We start from the raw sequence: 16,279 nt of genomic DNA on the forward strand, positions 1-16,279 counted from the left end.
CAGCCGAAATAAAAGGCTCCCTTTTTGTTCAAGTTAGTTGTGGTCTCCTCGCCTGAGTCTGCTCCTGGGATCCACTCACTCCGCAAACCATTACAATATTTGGTTTTTTAAAAGACTTAAGAAACATAAATATCAACCATAACACAATGTTCACAGAAACAACTTCCAAGGAATGTTGTGGAATTATTCACAGTAACAGGAAGCAAACGTAGTTCCTCATATCTGACATATTATTCAAATCACTCCTGAGAAAGAACAGATATAAACCCTGGGATAAACTCTCTAGTTTCACTTCCATCGGACATTGCTGGAGTGTCTGTTTTTCCACCTTCAAAAATCTTTATTTGAAGGTAATTTAACATCTTTAAAGATTTTACTCAGTAGAAGGTCTTCTAGAAAATTCTGTGTAAGTTATAGCACAAAGAATATTCATAGAGGATTTAAGAAATTCTTGTTTTGTTTTTGTTGTTTAATTGTTTTTTGTAAATCTAACATGTTTGTTTTCTTTTTTCCCATATTGTTTCAGTGACTGCCAATTTTTTGTCCCTTCATTAATACTTGATAACATACTGATTTCTCCTATATATTCCATAGGTCTTAAGGCTCACAGACTGAATGGTGTTATATTTGCATTGCACTGTGCTTTTGCCCAGTGACTTGATAATTGCTTCTGGTATTTGAAAGCTGTAGCATTGTCATATCTGACAGGACATTTTTCTTTGCTTAGGCACAGTTCGGCCTTCCAAGTTCAACTGGCTGGAGTGGAGGATTAATCATTTTAGTCTGACTGTAAGTATTTTAACAGAAAAGTACAACTACAAATATTAGAGCTTCAATGCTGAGTCCACTTGAGAGGATAGAAACAGTGAAGAGGTCTTAAGTCTCCACTGGAAAGCCATAGTATTTAACCCCACTGATTTTTCAAAAGATTCATTTGGTAAACATGGGTTCTCTAAATGAACATCAGCAACATAAAAAAACATTTCCATATAAGCAGGGATCATACAGCCCTGGCATCTACAGAAAAGACAGAAAGCGATATCAAAACAAAACAGAACTGTTGGCTTGTTTAGCATCACTAATAAAAACGCTGTAGGATTCATGCATATATTGATTATCTATGTTGAATAGAGACACAGTATACACAGCAACACATAAATGAAATAGCCTGGGCCTTCCACGTCTCTTATGAGGTCAGGACATTTTTTTTTTTTAATGTCCTTCAAGAGGAGTCTGCGATCATTAAGTCATCCTACTTTTTTCTTCCTTTTTTGTCTAGAAAACCAACACGTCCTGGCTGAAAAGATCAAAAATTGGAAACGAAATGCCAAGGGAATCTAACCCGGCTGATAACCTGACTTGCAAGCTGTGTTCTAAAGAGCTGAAACCATGCCACAGCTTGGAGAAACATTCGATTAACAACTTATATGTACACGTGTTTAATGGAGGGGAATACTACAGACTACAAGGGCCGAATTATATATACTTCTGCAAAGATTGCTTTCAAAAGCTTAAATAAGAGATGAGAAGAGGAGAGGAATAATAGAGGAGGAGCGACAGAAAGAAAAACAGAATCAAAAACCACAAGAATCTCACCCACAAGCTAAAACAACAGCTTGAGAAAAAACAGATGCCACATTTCATAGGAATATGGGTTAAGAAAGGTGGGACTGAAAGGGTTTGATTCCCCCCAGACTTACTTCCTACATCTAAAAGAGTGCAAAAGGACTCGACATCCAGCCTTTTAGCTTAAAATGCCAACATGATACAATCACATGAACAGTACACATGATTCTAAATAAGAAAAATGTTATTCTTGCTATGTTGTAACTGTTAAACACACAATCATAATTTAGATGCGATTTTGCTGATTTTGCAATAAGAAAATATAATCTATGAAATGATTTGAAGAATAGGACTTTTACTGAGATTACGGGGTACAAATGTAGAGGACACTGATCTCAGAGAATCTCTGACTCTATTATGTATAATTTGAAGTTATATTGAGTATAATGTAACTAACAAGTATTTCTATTTAACTGAATTGATTAAATTGTGTTGAAATGGATGTTCATGTGAGACTGAACTAATAGTAAATCTAATCGAAGTAAAATCACAAACTGAATGATATATGAAGGAAATATATGGATATGCCATTTAAATTTCATGTCCATTGTTGTATATCATTACATAACTGAAACCGATTTAGAGTGCTTTATTTAGCCGTGGAGGGTAACAACTGAAAATATGAAATAAACACACATGTAAGCTAAGACTAGGCTAAAACAGCATTGTTGTTCGGCTTTTCATTTCACCATCTGTTGATTCACTCGAAGAGCAAGTAACGTAATACAGGTCAAGTTATCACTTGGATATCAATCTTTTGTGATACACCGTCATATTTACATTATTTGTACAGTATGAATGATTTGCTTTGATACCTGGTCCAACTTAAGCTCTCCTCTGTCTGCCTGTCTGAACTTCTCCTACAGCAAACTCGCAGACAGCAGCTTTTCCCCCCTCACTCACATGCGTAAGTGCTGTGCTCAGTCACCTAGTGCCTGAGCTCGGATCATACCAAAATTAGGGGGAATTTACAACTATGCACTATGGGCTTCGAATATTGTGTGTAATTTTTGTTTTATACAGTTGTCAGTCAGTCCTCTAACTATGAAACAAATTACACTCCAAAAGACCCCATGCTTCTGAAAAAATGACCCAGGTTTAAGCCCAGTAAGCCAACCCCCCCCCCCCCCCCCCCCCCCCCCCCGCTCCACCAATATGCCCATTGTCCTCTCAATCTTTCTCTTCTTAAAGATCAGAACAAAATCAGCAGTAGGTTAATTAGATAAATATAATTCAAGTGATTTGTTTCTTGTGGGATTATTATGGTTATTTGTATGGCTCTTTCTTTGCTCCTGCTAAACTGCTTTAATAAATATCCTACAAAAAGTCAAAATTGTGGACATTCCCTTTAACCTTAAACTCTAACCCTAGAGTAATACAACGAGTGCTGATATAAAAGCTTTGAGATGCATTTGTCAGTATCAGTGGCGGACTCCCTCAGGTGTCGGTGCGTTGGTGGTTCTTCGTATCTGGGGGTGGGCGTCCGGGTACACACCGGCTCACTCCTTGGTGGCCGCTTATTGGGGCTCGCTCGGGCCATTTCGGAGGTGGGGTGCCCCCGGCCTCTCGGCCTGGGGCTCGGTCACTCAGGCACAGCTGGCTGCCGGCGGAGCTCACGGGCGCGTCACTGCAACTCCCCCTGGCTTCTGCTCCTGTGGTGGATCATAAATTTGATTAGTTTTGAAGTTGTACATCTCTGTTCCTTATATTTCATGTGATGCCCTTATTAATGTTTTATTTGTTGCTTTGACTGTTTTCGAATAGAATATGCAGTGGGAATATAGAGGGAGATAAGCAGTGAAAGTTTTGCCTGGGTTGATTGTGCGTCGATCCATTGTTAATGCCTCAGGGCTCCAGTAGGTGGGTTCGCACGCTGCCTCCTTCACTCAATACAGACGAGTGAGAGTGAGAGCTGCGTGTCTGTGCCGTTCTTTCACCTCTCCTCACTATTTCCCCTGTTTAAGGTAACTGTCATGCACAAATCTGTATAAATGTGTGTTACTGTTGATTATTACATTGTTATCATTGTTCATTGTAGCGGAAGATGTGAATTGCGGACTATTTTGCTGAGAAGTTCCAGTTAATCTCTGTTGCTGCGTATGCTAGTTTTCGCTATTGCTCCGCCATATTGTGTGAAGATTTTTCTGTTACGATCTGTATAAGTTAACTACTGGAAGACATGCAGTACTTAAAGTATTATTTCATTGCTGTGGAAAGTTAGTGACTGTGTCAGCTAACACGTGCGAGCTAAAAAGATGTTTTTGCCTAATGCTACAGTTCATGTTATCTAAAGTATTCTCATCAGCTAATGCAGCGAACAATAGTGACTTAGTTTGGATACAGTTGTCCTGAGACTGAGTGCATCCATAAGAATATTGTCTTGATTGTATTGCTTCTGAAACTCAATACAGACGAGTGAGAGTGAGAGCTGCGTGTCTGTGCCGTTCTTTCACCTCTCCTCACTATTTCCCCTGTTTAAGGGCACAACATTTGGAGGCACCGCTGGGATGATTGATTCGAGGACCATCCCTGACCTGTAAGAGAAATCCTCTCGTTGATCATCCCCCCCCAGACGACCCAGGTATCAGAAAGGAGCATAGTAAAGCAGCAGAGACATCGCTAGACCTACGTTGGTATCTGTATCCTGAAGTGAAAAAGTGGCCACTAGGGGGCAGTAAAAGCCAACTAAGTCTGATCATTTCTCAACTGACTGCTTGTGCTAACTCCTCTGACAACATGGAGTCTGAATTAGAAAAGCTACAGCTGGAGATTAAAGGAACACTGTATCAACTGACTTTAGAGCAGCTGACTAAATTATGTGATGTACTTCAAATCTCAGGACCAGGAAAAGAGTTTGTGATTAATAGAACGCGCAGTCAGCTAGTCTCGCATTTAGTTAAGCACCTTGAACGCACAGAGCTGGCTACCCGTGAGGACGAAGGTATGTCAGAACTTCTTAATGTCCAGGACATTATAAGTGACATACAAATGGATAAAAAACAAGGTGTGAATGAAACAGTGGATCCAGCTGTTCAGGACCAGGAAAGTAGCCAGGAGGAGATAGAGACATTAAGACTGCTCCTACAACAAAAAGAGAGTGAAATGCATGACTTGATGAGGAATAGCATGAATCCTGCCTTAAGTCCTCGCACCCCAGTGAGAAACATTGTTCCAACAGCACCAAACAGTTCCATGTGGCGCAAAGATTTTAAGATATCAGGCCAAATAGGAGAGCCGGGGCAAAAAGACAGGCTGACATTCTCCAGTCTGGCCAGACAAATTGAAAGCGGGCTTAATAGAGGCTACCCAGAATCAGAAATCACTGATGCTGTAATTCGTGCTATCACGCCAGGCTTGCAGCTAAGGAGTTATCTTGAAGGAAAAGAAAACCTCACATTACCTGCTCTTAGGAAAATCCTCAGGTCTCATTACCAGGAGAAAGGTGCCACAGAGTTATACAAACAACTTACCTCTGAGGTTCAGAGTAGTAAAGAGACACCCCAAAATTTCTTGATCAGGACAATGGACGTGAGACAGAAAATCCTGTTTGCTTCTCAGGAAGTTGAGTCCAGTCTAAAGTATGATCCAGCACTAGTCCAGAGCCTTTTTATGCATACTGTCCTGACTGGTCTTCAGAATGACAATATTAAAAGTGACCTGCAACCTTACCTCCTGCAAACAAATACTTCAGACGAGTTGTTGCTCAAGAAGGTAAATATTGCAGTCGCAAATGAAAAGGAAAGACAGGACAAAAAGAAACATGCCGCTCCATCACGAGTAACAGCTGTAAATACTGTCCAGTCTAATGATTCCCCAGTGGGAAAGAGAAGCACAGCTCAAGAGAAACCAGCCCCTCCACCCCCTGATCTTCTAACAGAAATAAAGGAAATGCGTGCTGACATGGTGCTGCTGAAAGACTTGAGGGCTGAAGTTTCCCAAATCAGAGAAACCATTCAAAAGACAACCCCAGCACCTCAGCAGCCTTTCCCCATTAAGGCTGAACAAAACTGCATGCCATTTTACCACCAGCACCCTCCTGCAGCAGCACAGGAACACCACTCAGCATATGGACCTGGGCATGTGTATGGGACAGCACAGTTTCAACAAAGATTCGCACCACAGCGATATTATCCCTCACCAAGTCACCGTCCCAGATGTTTTGCATGTGTGCAGGCAGGTGAGGCATATTGCCAGCATTGTTTTAGGTGTGGGAGTAGTGAGCATTTCCGTGCAGGTTGTAAAGCACCTAGACTGACAAAATCAGATAAAGGGAGCCCTTTAAACTAAGGGAGGTTGCTCCCACGGGACATGGGGCAACCGACAGCATTGAAAAGTCCCAATATTGTGCTAACTGTGAGGGAAAGGAAGAGAGTATGAAGTTAAAATGTTGTTCTGTTTGTAAAACAACATTGTACTGCTCAAAAGACTGTCAAGAGACACACTGGTCTGTGCACAGAAGGTACTGTAAGCCACATACATGTTCATCTATTAAGAAACAGGAAACACAGTCAAGTTGCAAATCAAAGTGTAGGAAAAGAAGTAATCCAGTGAAGATGCCTACTGTAAAAGAGCTTGTAGGAGAGAAATGTCTCATTCAGTGCTTTCTGCACAACCAAAGAATCCAGGCACTTTGGGACACAGGTTCACAAATTTGTGCTGTAGATGCGGCCTGGAAACAGACCCATTTGCCTGATGTCCAACTAAGAGATATAGCAGAACTAGTAGACCCACTTGAACCACTGCAACTTGAAGCAGCCAATGGGACGGAAATACCATATATTGGTTGGCTCGAGGTAAGCTTCAGACTTGCTGCTAATGATAAAGATCTGCTAATACCTGTGTTAGTGTTAAAAGGCAACCAACAGTCATGCCCCATAATTGGCTTCAATGTGATTTCACACCTAGTTGCAAACAGAGTACAGGATAAGACAAACAATAAGAATAAAGAGAAACTCATGAAAACAGTAAAAGTAGCTTTTCCTCACCTCAGAAAGAGTAGGGCAAGAGCTTTTGTTAATGCAGTGACAGTGGGACAGCCATGTGAGCACAGTGTAAGAACAACAAATGAGAGAGTTGAAGTGCCTAAACAGAGTTCCGTCCAAATAGAGTGTCGAGTGCAAGCCCCGCCTTTCAAAGAAGATAGAACCCTGATCTTCGAGCCTCATGAGAACCCACAGTGGCCTGAAGGACTCGAGTTCTGTGATACCCTTGTTTTAGTAAAGGCTGGTATGACACCAAAAATTGTCATTAGTGTACAAAATCCCACCAGCCATGACATCACACTGCCAAGTAGGACTGTTATCGGAAATGTGCAGTCTGTTGCATCAATATATCCTGCTAATGTATTCAAAACTGACTGCCTCCCTACTGCATCGGTCCGTCCCATCCAGGCTAAGAGCTCAGGTGAGAACACACCTAAAAGTGAACAATGGGACCCACCTGTCGACTTGACTCACCTGAATGACCACCAGAGACAAGCTGTTAGTCAGATGCTAAGAGAAGAGTCAGAGTCATTCTCTAAATCTGATGATGACATAGGCTGTGTTGAAAACTTGCAAATGAACATTTCGTTGAAAGATAATGAGCCAGTCACACGGACTTATCTCTCTGTACCAAAACCCTTGTATCAAGAAATGAAAAACTACCTACAGGACCTAATAGCTCAGGGGTGGGTGGAAAAATCAAACTCATCTTACTCCTCTCCGGTAGTCTGTGTAAGAAAAAAAGACGGTACACTGCGCTTGTGTATTGACTACCGAGAGCTGAATAGGAAGACTCACCCAGACCGCCACCCTATTCCCAGAGTACAAGACATCATGGACAACTTAGGTGGCAACACTCTCTTTTCTCTACTGGACCAGGGTAAAGCATACCACCAGGGGTTCATGGGCAAAGACAGTAAACACCTAACAGCTTTTGTGACCCCCTGGGGCCTGTATGAGTGGGTCAGAATCCCATTTGGACTGATGAATGCTCCGGCAGCATTTCAACGCTGCATGGAGGAGTGCTTAGAAGGGTTAAGGGATGAAATATGTGTGCCTTACCTCGATGATGTCCTTGTCTTTAGCAGAACGTTTGAGGATCATGTTGAGGATGTCAGGAAAGTGCTGCGCCGACTCAGGGAGTACGGAATCAAACTCAAACCAAGGAAGTGTGACCTGTTTAGGACAGAAGTGAGGTACCTTGGCAGGATTGTGTCAGCAGAGGGAAGCAGGATAGACTCCGCAGACACTGCTGCTGTAACAGCTTTGAAAAACAAACGGCCAGGTACTGTTGGTGAACTAAGAGCAATGTTGGGCCTACTAAGTTATTACAGACAATACATCAAGGATTTTGCCAGAATTGCAAATCCTCTGTATGACTTGCTCAAGGGACCTGCAGATGCTGAAACCCAGCGAAACACAAGATTAAAGTGGAAAACAAAGCGAAACAGGTGTAGTGTCCCTTCGAGTACACCTATTGAGTGGACCGACATGCACCAGTTAGCACTAGAGCAGCTGATAGACTGTCTAACTCAGCCCCCTGTTCTAGGCTTTCCAGAATTTTCACAGCCATTCACCCTTCACACCGATGCGTCAAACCAGGGATTAGGTGCCGTGTTGTACCAAAAGCAGAATGGAAAGCTTCGTGTGATTGCTTATGGTTCCCGCACTTTAACTGCAGCTGAGAAGAATTACCATCTCCATTCAGGCAAGTTAGAGTTTCTTGCTCTCAAGTGGGCTATCACAGAAAAATTCCGTGATTACCTATATTATGCACCATTCTTCACCGTGTACACCGACAATAATCCACTTACCTATGTACTGTCCACTGCCAAACTGAATGCAACAGGGTGTCGATGGGTAGCAGAACTGGCAGATTTTCACTTCACAATTAAATATCGCCCTGGTAAAGAAAATGTGGACGCAGACAGCCTCTCCAGGATGCCGGTAGACATGGAAACGTTTATGAATGAATGCACAGAGGAAATGGCATACGATGCAATTGGAGCAACCACACAGGCAGTGGAAAGGCAGGATGACTCCAATGTGTCATGGTCCATGGGTGTCTCAGTCAGGTGTTCAGCCATGGCCACAGATGTTTCCATCATTCCACTGACAAAAGGCCAGATCAAACAGGACCAGAGAAGTGATCCAACTATTGGACCTGTAATTCAGTGTAAATTAACACAGGAAAAACCATCACATTCAGAACTAAGAAAACTCAGCCCACAGGTCATATGTCTCCTGAGGGAGTGGAACAAATTGGAGATGGATGAGAATGGGATCTTGCACAGAAAAACAGCAAACAGAAAACAGTTGGTCCTACCAGAAATACACAAAAGTACTGTACTAAAGGAGCTACATGATGAAATGGGCCATCAAGGTGTAGAGAGAACATTGTCACTGATACGGGACCGGTTTTACTGGCCCTATATGCAACGGGAAGTAGAGGATTATGTGACCAGAAGGTGTGTTTGCATAAAACAGAAGAAGCCGTGTTATGAGAGCAAAGCACCACTGACTAATATTGTCACTACTCACCCATTTGAACTTGTCTCAATTGATTTCCTGCACCTTGACAAGTGCAAAGGGGGTTATGAATACATCCTTGTAGTCATTGACCATTTCACACGCTTCGCCCAAGCGTATGCCACAACTTCCAAATCAGGTAAAACGGCTGCAGACAAAATCTTTAATGACTATGCTTTAAGATTTGGCTTTCCAGCACGAATACATCATGATCAAGGTGCTGAATTTGAAAATCATCTGTTTGCACAACTAAAAAACTACTGTGGAGTTGCTGGGTCCAGGACTACTCCCTACCATCCCCAAGGGAATGGACAAGTGGAGCGGTTTAATAGGACACTACTCCAGATGCTGAAAACACTCTCAGAGAGTCAGAAAACTAACTGGAAGGACTCGCTTAACAAACTGATTTATGCCTATAATTGTACCCGCAGCGAGGTAACTGGATTTTCCCCTTTTTACTTGTTATATGGACGCTCCCCACGATTGCCAATCGACATGCTGTTCAGCTTGACCTCAGAACAAGGAGATGGCAATCATCATGACTACATGGTAAAATGGAAACAAGGCATGGAAGAAGCATATGAGATCACGAGAGAAAATGCTCATAAAGCAGCTGTAAGAAGTAAAAGACATTATGACAGCAAGGTGAAGAGCTCAGTATTACAGCCAGGTGATCGTGTTTTAATAAGGAACATGACACCTCGAGGAGGTCCAGGCAAGCTGAGGAACCACTGGGAGGATGTGGTTCACACAGTCGTTCGTCAGGTCAGCAGAGATATCCCAGTTTATGAACTCAGACCTGAGAAAGCAAAAGGGAGATCAAGGATATTGCATCGCAATCTTCTTCTGCCATGTGACCATCTGCCTGTTGAAACTGAAGTGCGACCACGAACAAGAAAAAGAGCTGTGGAGACAAGTGAGGAAGTGGAACAAGCTGAGGAAGAGGATGACGATGATGAGTACTATCCAGTGTCATCTCAGCAGCCATTTGAGCCACTTTACCCTCCGACACTGAATCCTATGAGCACTGATGAACCAGCCAAACACCTTCAAACAGTGGAAAACATGTCATCTGAGCCAGAGAATGAACATGAAGTACTGAACCAATGTGAACAACTACCCGACCAAGAGGAAAATTATGTCGAGGAACCATCAGTGGAGGAACCTGTTCCTGCACCTGTTCCAGACAAACACAGCAGGACCTGTGAGCAAGAGCATCAGCGACCGAGTAGAGAGCGCAAGCCACCAAAGATCTTCACATATGATCGGCTTGGTTCACCAGCTTGTTATAACCTGAGAACACCATCACATCATACACACTTCATGGTTCCACGGACTGTTCAGGCATACTGCCACTGATAACTGTATGGACTTGAGTGAAAAGAAACATTGTGATCACACACGAAACACGTTACTGAACAGAGACAATGTACTTACACTCCACACCAACCACAAGGAAATGGACTGTTTAACACAGAATTCATATTCAAAGTGACTTTTGGACATTGAACTGATTCATATTGTGCTTGCAGCTTAACAGACACATCCAAAGCACACCACATGGCTACGGCCACTTGTATCACTCTCATGGACATTTGTCAAAGGAGAGAGTGACTGCTTTGACAAGCTGCACTAAAATGACTTTGTTCTCAAGCCAGCAGCAGACTGTGTTAATGTAACTGCATGGACACTGTAATTCATACAGACTGTATGAGAACACTGAAAGACTTTGGGTAATAACCCACACTAAAGAATGTATGAAAAGAGTTCCAGCTTGTGAAACTATTTTTGTAGAGTACATATAAGGTACAAGAAACAGTTATAGTATGCAATGGTTTATTGTATGTGGTTTTGGTGATATTAATGTTCATAACTCCACGTTTGTGCTAAATGTTAAACATTTGGATGTTGAGGACAACATCTATTCTGAGGGGGAGTATGTGGTGGATCATAAATTTGATTAGTTTTGAAGTTGTACATCTCTGTTCCTTATATTTCATGTGATGCCCTTATTAATGTTTTATTTGTTGCTTTGACTGTTTTCGAATAGAATATGCAGTGGGAATATAGAGGGAGATAAGCAGTGAAAGTTTTGCCTGGGTTGATTGTGCGTCGATCCATTGTTAATGCCTCAGGGCTCCAGTAGGTGGGTTCGCACGCTGCCTCCTTCACTCAATACAGACGAGTGAGAGTGAGAGCTGCGTGTCTGTGCCGTTCTTTCACCTCTCCTCACTATTTCCCCTGTTTAAGGTAACTGTCATGCACAAATCTGTATAAATGTGTGTTACTGTTGATTATTACATTGTTATCATTGTTCATTGTAGCGGAAGATGTGAATTGCGGACTATTTTGCTGAGAAGTTCCAGTTAATCTCTGTTGCTGCGTATGCTAGTTTTCGCTATTGCTCCGCCATATTGTGTGAAGATTTTTCTGTTATTATCTGTATAAGTTAACTACTGGAAGACATGCAGTACTTAAAGTATTATTTCATTGCTGTGGAAAGTTAGTGACTGTGTCAGCTAACACGTGCGAGCTAAAAAGATGTTTTTGCCTAATGCTACAGTTCATGTTATCTAAAGTATTCTCATCAGCTAATGCAGCGAACAATAGTGACTTAGTTTGGATACAGTTGTCCTGAGACTGAGTGCATCCATAAGAATATTGTCTTGGTTGTATTGCTTCTGAAACTCAATACAGACGAGTGAGAGTGAGAGCTGCGTGTCTGTGCCGTTCTTTCACCTCTCCTCACTATTTCCCCTGTTTAAGGGCACAACACTCCGCGGCTGCTGAGTGAGCCCTCATCTGGGACTCTCCTCAGCTCTTACTGGGACAGTGGCGCAGCTGCCCATCTGTGGGTCTTCCTTGGTCTCTTGTGTTCTGGGGGCCTCTGGATGTCTGGAGTTTTGATCTCCTCCATACCTGCTTGATACCATAAAGGACGGGGCTGTGGCCCCCCCACACTCCCTAGCAGATCATTACATGGAGAAACCTTTGGAATGCAAGCATGCTGATCCACACAGGTATGCACACAGGTGTACACATGGGTATTCACAGACGCGGACTACAGCTTTCTTGGCTGCTGCCTCAAAGCACACTGTGCGCTGTCTATCCTGTGTGCTGCACAATATCGTTTATTATTTAGTAACTATTGATATCTATGACTAGCTAGTTTATTGTGATGGTGCTTTTTTTTTCTATTATTATGTTGCTCTTTGTTGTTTGCTGTCTCCTCTGTTTTTTTTTTCTTCATACAGGTGACCCAGGAGTTTTTTTTTGTTGTTTGTTTTTTTTTCTCTCTTCCCCCCCTTCTCACCGTCTCTTCTCCCCTTTGGTTTTCTTTCTTTCTCTCCCCCTCTTTCTTTCATTCTTTCCCCCTGTCCTATCCCACAGTTATGTCTGTCCCGTTTGCAACTGAAAATAAAATAAATTCATAATTATAATAAAGGTCAACCAAATGGACCAATATGGCAAGGCCATGATGATCCACTTGGTAAAATAAATCCGCTTGGCATCTTTCTTGGCCTCAAGACAACAATTCTGATGGCTATAGATCCAAACGGGACAAAAAAAAAAAAAAGAAGATGAAACCAGGAGATGTCCTTACTGAATCATCAGAGCTGTGATGGAGAAACAGGTTTACCTTTTAGGTGATATTAATGAGTTGAAGGGAAGTTATGAACTGTTTCTGAGAGACAAATAACACCAGGATCCTTTTCTAAGTAGCTGACAGCTGGTAACTGTGCAGGGGCGGGTCTAGGAAAGTGTTGCCAGGGGTCCATGTAGGGCAGGGGTGCTCAATACGTCGATCGCGATCGACCAGTCGATTGCAAAGGTAGTATTGGTAGATCGCATGGCATTAAAAAAATAGATGCCAGCCTATCATCCATCCCATCACTTGATTGATACAGGGAAGCCAGTCAGATGACAGCAGATTTTTTCTGACGCTTAGGTCGCTGCGCATGCGCAAACAGCGGTGCGAAGTGTAGTAAAACTGACAAGCTAGTCAGCGAGTTAACTCCAATTTTTAGCTCTCGGTTTTTTCTCTTAAACCTGGCCGTCAGCAGCTACTGTCCGGACTATGCATCCCTGGCTGATTCAATTCAGTGCAAGTCATCAGAGTAAACTCAGGTAATGACAAAAAATTTACATAGTTAATTGTGTTGTGAAATATTGGATATTGCGGTTATGCATGTATATACATTGTAGATATAAAGAATCCTCAATATATTTATAAATAAGTATATGTTTTGGATTTTTGTAGTGGGTAGATCATTTTGACTTGGTCATTTTATAAGTAGCTCACATGCGGAAAAAGTGTGAGCACCCCTGATGTAGGGCATTAAAAGGGAAAGGGGGGCACAAGGAAATACTTTCTTATTCTCATTTAAAATGTCTCACTTTTAAAAAAGTAATTATCTGAGTCTTACAACAAACAATTGATAGATTGATACATATATACCACCAGAACAGTGTACATCACTGTCACAACAGTGTTTATTTTCATTCAAAGGCTTTATGATTTTTCCTATAATGGTGGGCCGGTCTCTAGTCAAAATGCCGGACGGTTTTTTTGTCCCAGTCCAGTCTGGTGTTACCTACATCTTCCTATTCAGAAGGCAGAATTTCCGAGTTCTGAGTACAATCGAAAGCACCATGACTGCAGTTTTTGTGTTGGATGTAAAAAGCAGGCTAGGATAGAATCAGGCGTGGGACTTCTCTCGTGGAAATGTGTACATTATTTTTTCCTTTCTATTGGTAGGTGGCACAGTGCACTTGTGGCAAGTAAGCAAGCTAGAAGACTGGCAATCTTGCTGGGTATCCAGTTATGGAAGCAACACATTAACAAGAGAATTCTGAGTAAAACCAAAGTTACTTTCCCTAGTAACTAGTTACTCTGAAAGTAACGAGTAACTTGAAGTAACTGAGTTACTTTTGATAGAAGTAACTAATAATGTAACTAAGTTACTAATTTAAAGTAACTTACCCAACACTGGACATAACTGAATAAAAGATCACAAAGAAAAGCATGATATCAGTGTTATGTAAGCGCGTGCGGCTTTCTATGCACGAAGTCACTCCAGTCCATAGATCAGCCAAACTTCGTGTTGACTATAGCTTTTAACCCTTATTAACTTGAGCACAACTCTATAATGAGCAACAAACTGCAATATGTATAAAAATGATCATGGTTACACCTGCAAAGAAAGATCATATGAGTATTCTGGCATCTGTAAATAGAAGATTAACCTGAGGTTATAACAATCACTGGAACACAAATGTTAGTACAATGTCAAAAGCTTCAATAAATGATTAATGCAATGCTTGTTATATGATTCTGATGCAATAATAATGCTGATGCTAAAATAACAGTAAAACACCCCCTTTTATCCCGTTTATAAAACACATGACAAGCAACAGGAAAATAGACGAGACTAGACAAGGACACAAGAAGCTTAGCAGGGAAGATAAATGAAGGGAGAGGAGAAAAGTCCGACCACCTTCACCAAGAGTATGGAGTGAGGAAGAGGACCCAAATGCATAACAAAAACTTGAGTTTTAACAGAAAGCAATATATTTATTGTGGATGATGAATAAGTACAAAACAAAAGGCAAAATCACTGACAACGCTAAACAAAGCCCTAAAATGGGAGGAAACTAGAAAGTATCATGAAAAAAATCCTAAACATGGAAACAAGAACACGGAAATACCTGGAAACATGTCGTGAACTTAGCAGATGATCTGGGCCCTATTTCAGGAAGCCGATTTAGTGCAAACTCTGAGTAAGTATACCCTGAGTTAACGAAAACTCTGGGTTTTCGGTTTCACAAAGCGAGTTTAGATTAATTCTGAGTGAGTTACTATGACGACACACTCCGTGAAGCTAACCTGCCCCCTAGCAGGTTTACTTCAACTAACCCTGACCTTCTCCGCCTCTTTGTCGGAAACCTGACTGTAGGAAGTGTCAGACATGGCGTGCCCCTTCCTTGAAGAGCCAGTAGATGTTGAAGCCCAAATTCTCCGCAGAGCTCTCCGCCGGGAGAGAGTGATTAGAGTGCGTTTGGACATTTTATCATTTCCTGATGATTTTCTGTGTGAACATTACCGTTTTTCAGCACAATCTATAATTTATTTGAATAACATCCTCAGGCCTAATATTGCACATGTGACAAATCGCGGACATTCTCTCAGTTCTGTACATATTATCTGTATTGCACTTCGTTTTTTTGCAAACGGGAGCTTTCTGTATAATATCGGTGACGCTGAGCACGTTTCCAAGGCTACCGTCTGTCGGGCAGTCAGGAATGTTACAGTTGCACTGAAACGTCTCCTGTACTCGTTTGTGGTGTTCCCCGGTCATAGACCCACAAGATTTATCAAAGAGGGATTCCACAAAATTGCAGGTATCAGGATGAACAAAACTTAATTCATGATGTGGTGATACTTGATTTACTTCTTAAATTTTACATTTATTTTCAGGGTTCCCAGGCGTGATTGGCTGTACAGATGGTACTCACATTCCAATCATTGCTCCTTCAGTAAATGAAGGAGACTATGTGAACAGGAAGTCTTTCCACAGCATTAATGTACAGGTACATAGTTCCCTGTAGCATTTCAAACTAACAAATCATTTCATTATAGTAATGGATGCTAATTTGTGTTCTCTGCACTGTGAAGATCATATGTGATGCTGCCAACATTATCACAAATGTGGAAGCCAAGTGGCCAGGCTCTGTTCATGACTCACGAATTTTTCGTGAATGTACACTGAGCACAAAATTTGAACATGGTGAGTTGAAAATACTTTAAAATATATAAAGACCAATTGCTACAGGGACATTTGAACTGAAGTGTATCCTTCTGTCTTAGGAGAGTTCACTGGCTACTTGCTTGGTGATAGGGGGTATCCATGTTTACCCTATTTGCTTACCCCTTACCCTGACCCTGAACTGGGCCCACAGCAGCGATATAATCTGGCTAATTGCAGGACAAGAGCCAGAATTGAAATGACTATCGGAATGCTTAAGGCCCGGTTCCAGTGCCTTCAAAGACTCAGGGTCACCCCAGAAAGGGCATGTGACATTATTGTGGCATGTGTGATTCTTCACAACATTGCCACAATTAGAGGAGAACACTGTCCTTC

The 16,279-nt window shown here is 41.9% G+C and overlaps 1 long non-coding RNA gene across 1 annotated transcript; it reads left to right on the forward strand.

Annotated features, from left to right (window-relative positions):
- Nucleotides 1-306: 306 nt before the first annotated feature.
- On the forward strand, nt 307-2,732 carry LOC143413645 (uncharacterized). The gene is made up of 3 exons (XR_013094265.1): nt 307-350; nt 728-789; nt 1,280-2,732. It is a non-coding gene; the product is annotated as an uncharacterized LOC143413645 (long non-coding RNA).
- The last annotated feature ends 13,547 nt before the right edge of the window (nt 2,733-16,279 follow it).

Source organism: Maylandia zebra, linkage group LG18 (genome assembly GCF_041146795.1).
Source record: "Maylandia zebra isolate NMK-2024a linkage group LG18, Mzebra_GT3a, whole genome shotgun sequence".
Classification (NCBI taxonomy): Eukaryota; Metazoa; Chordata; class Actinopteri; order Cichliformes; family Cichlidae; genus Maylandia; species Maylandia zebra.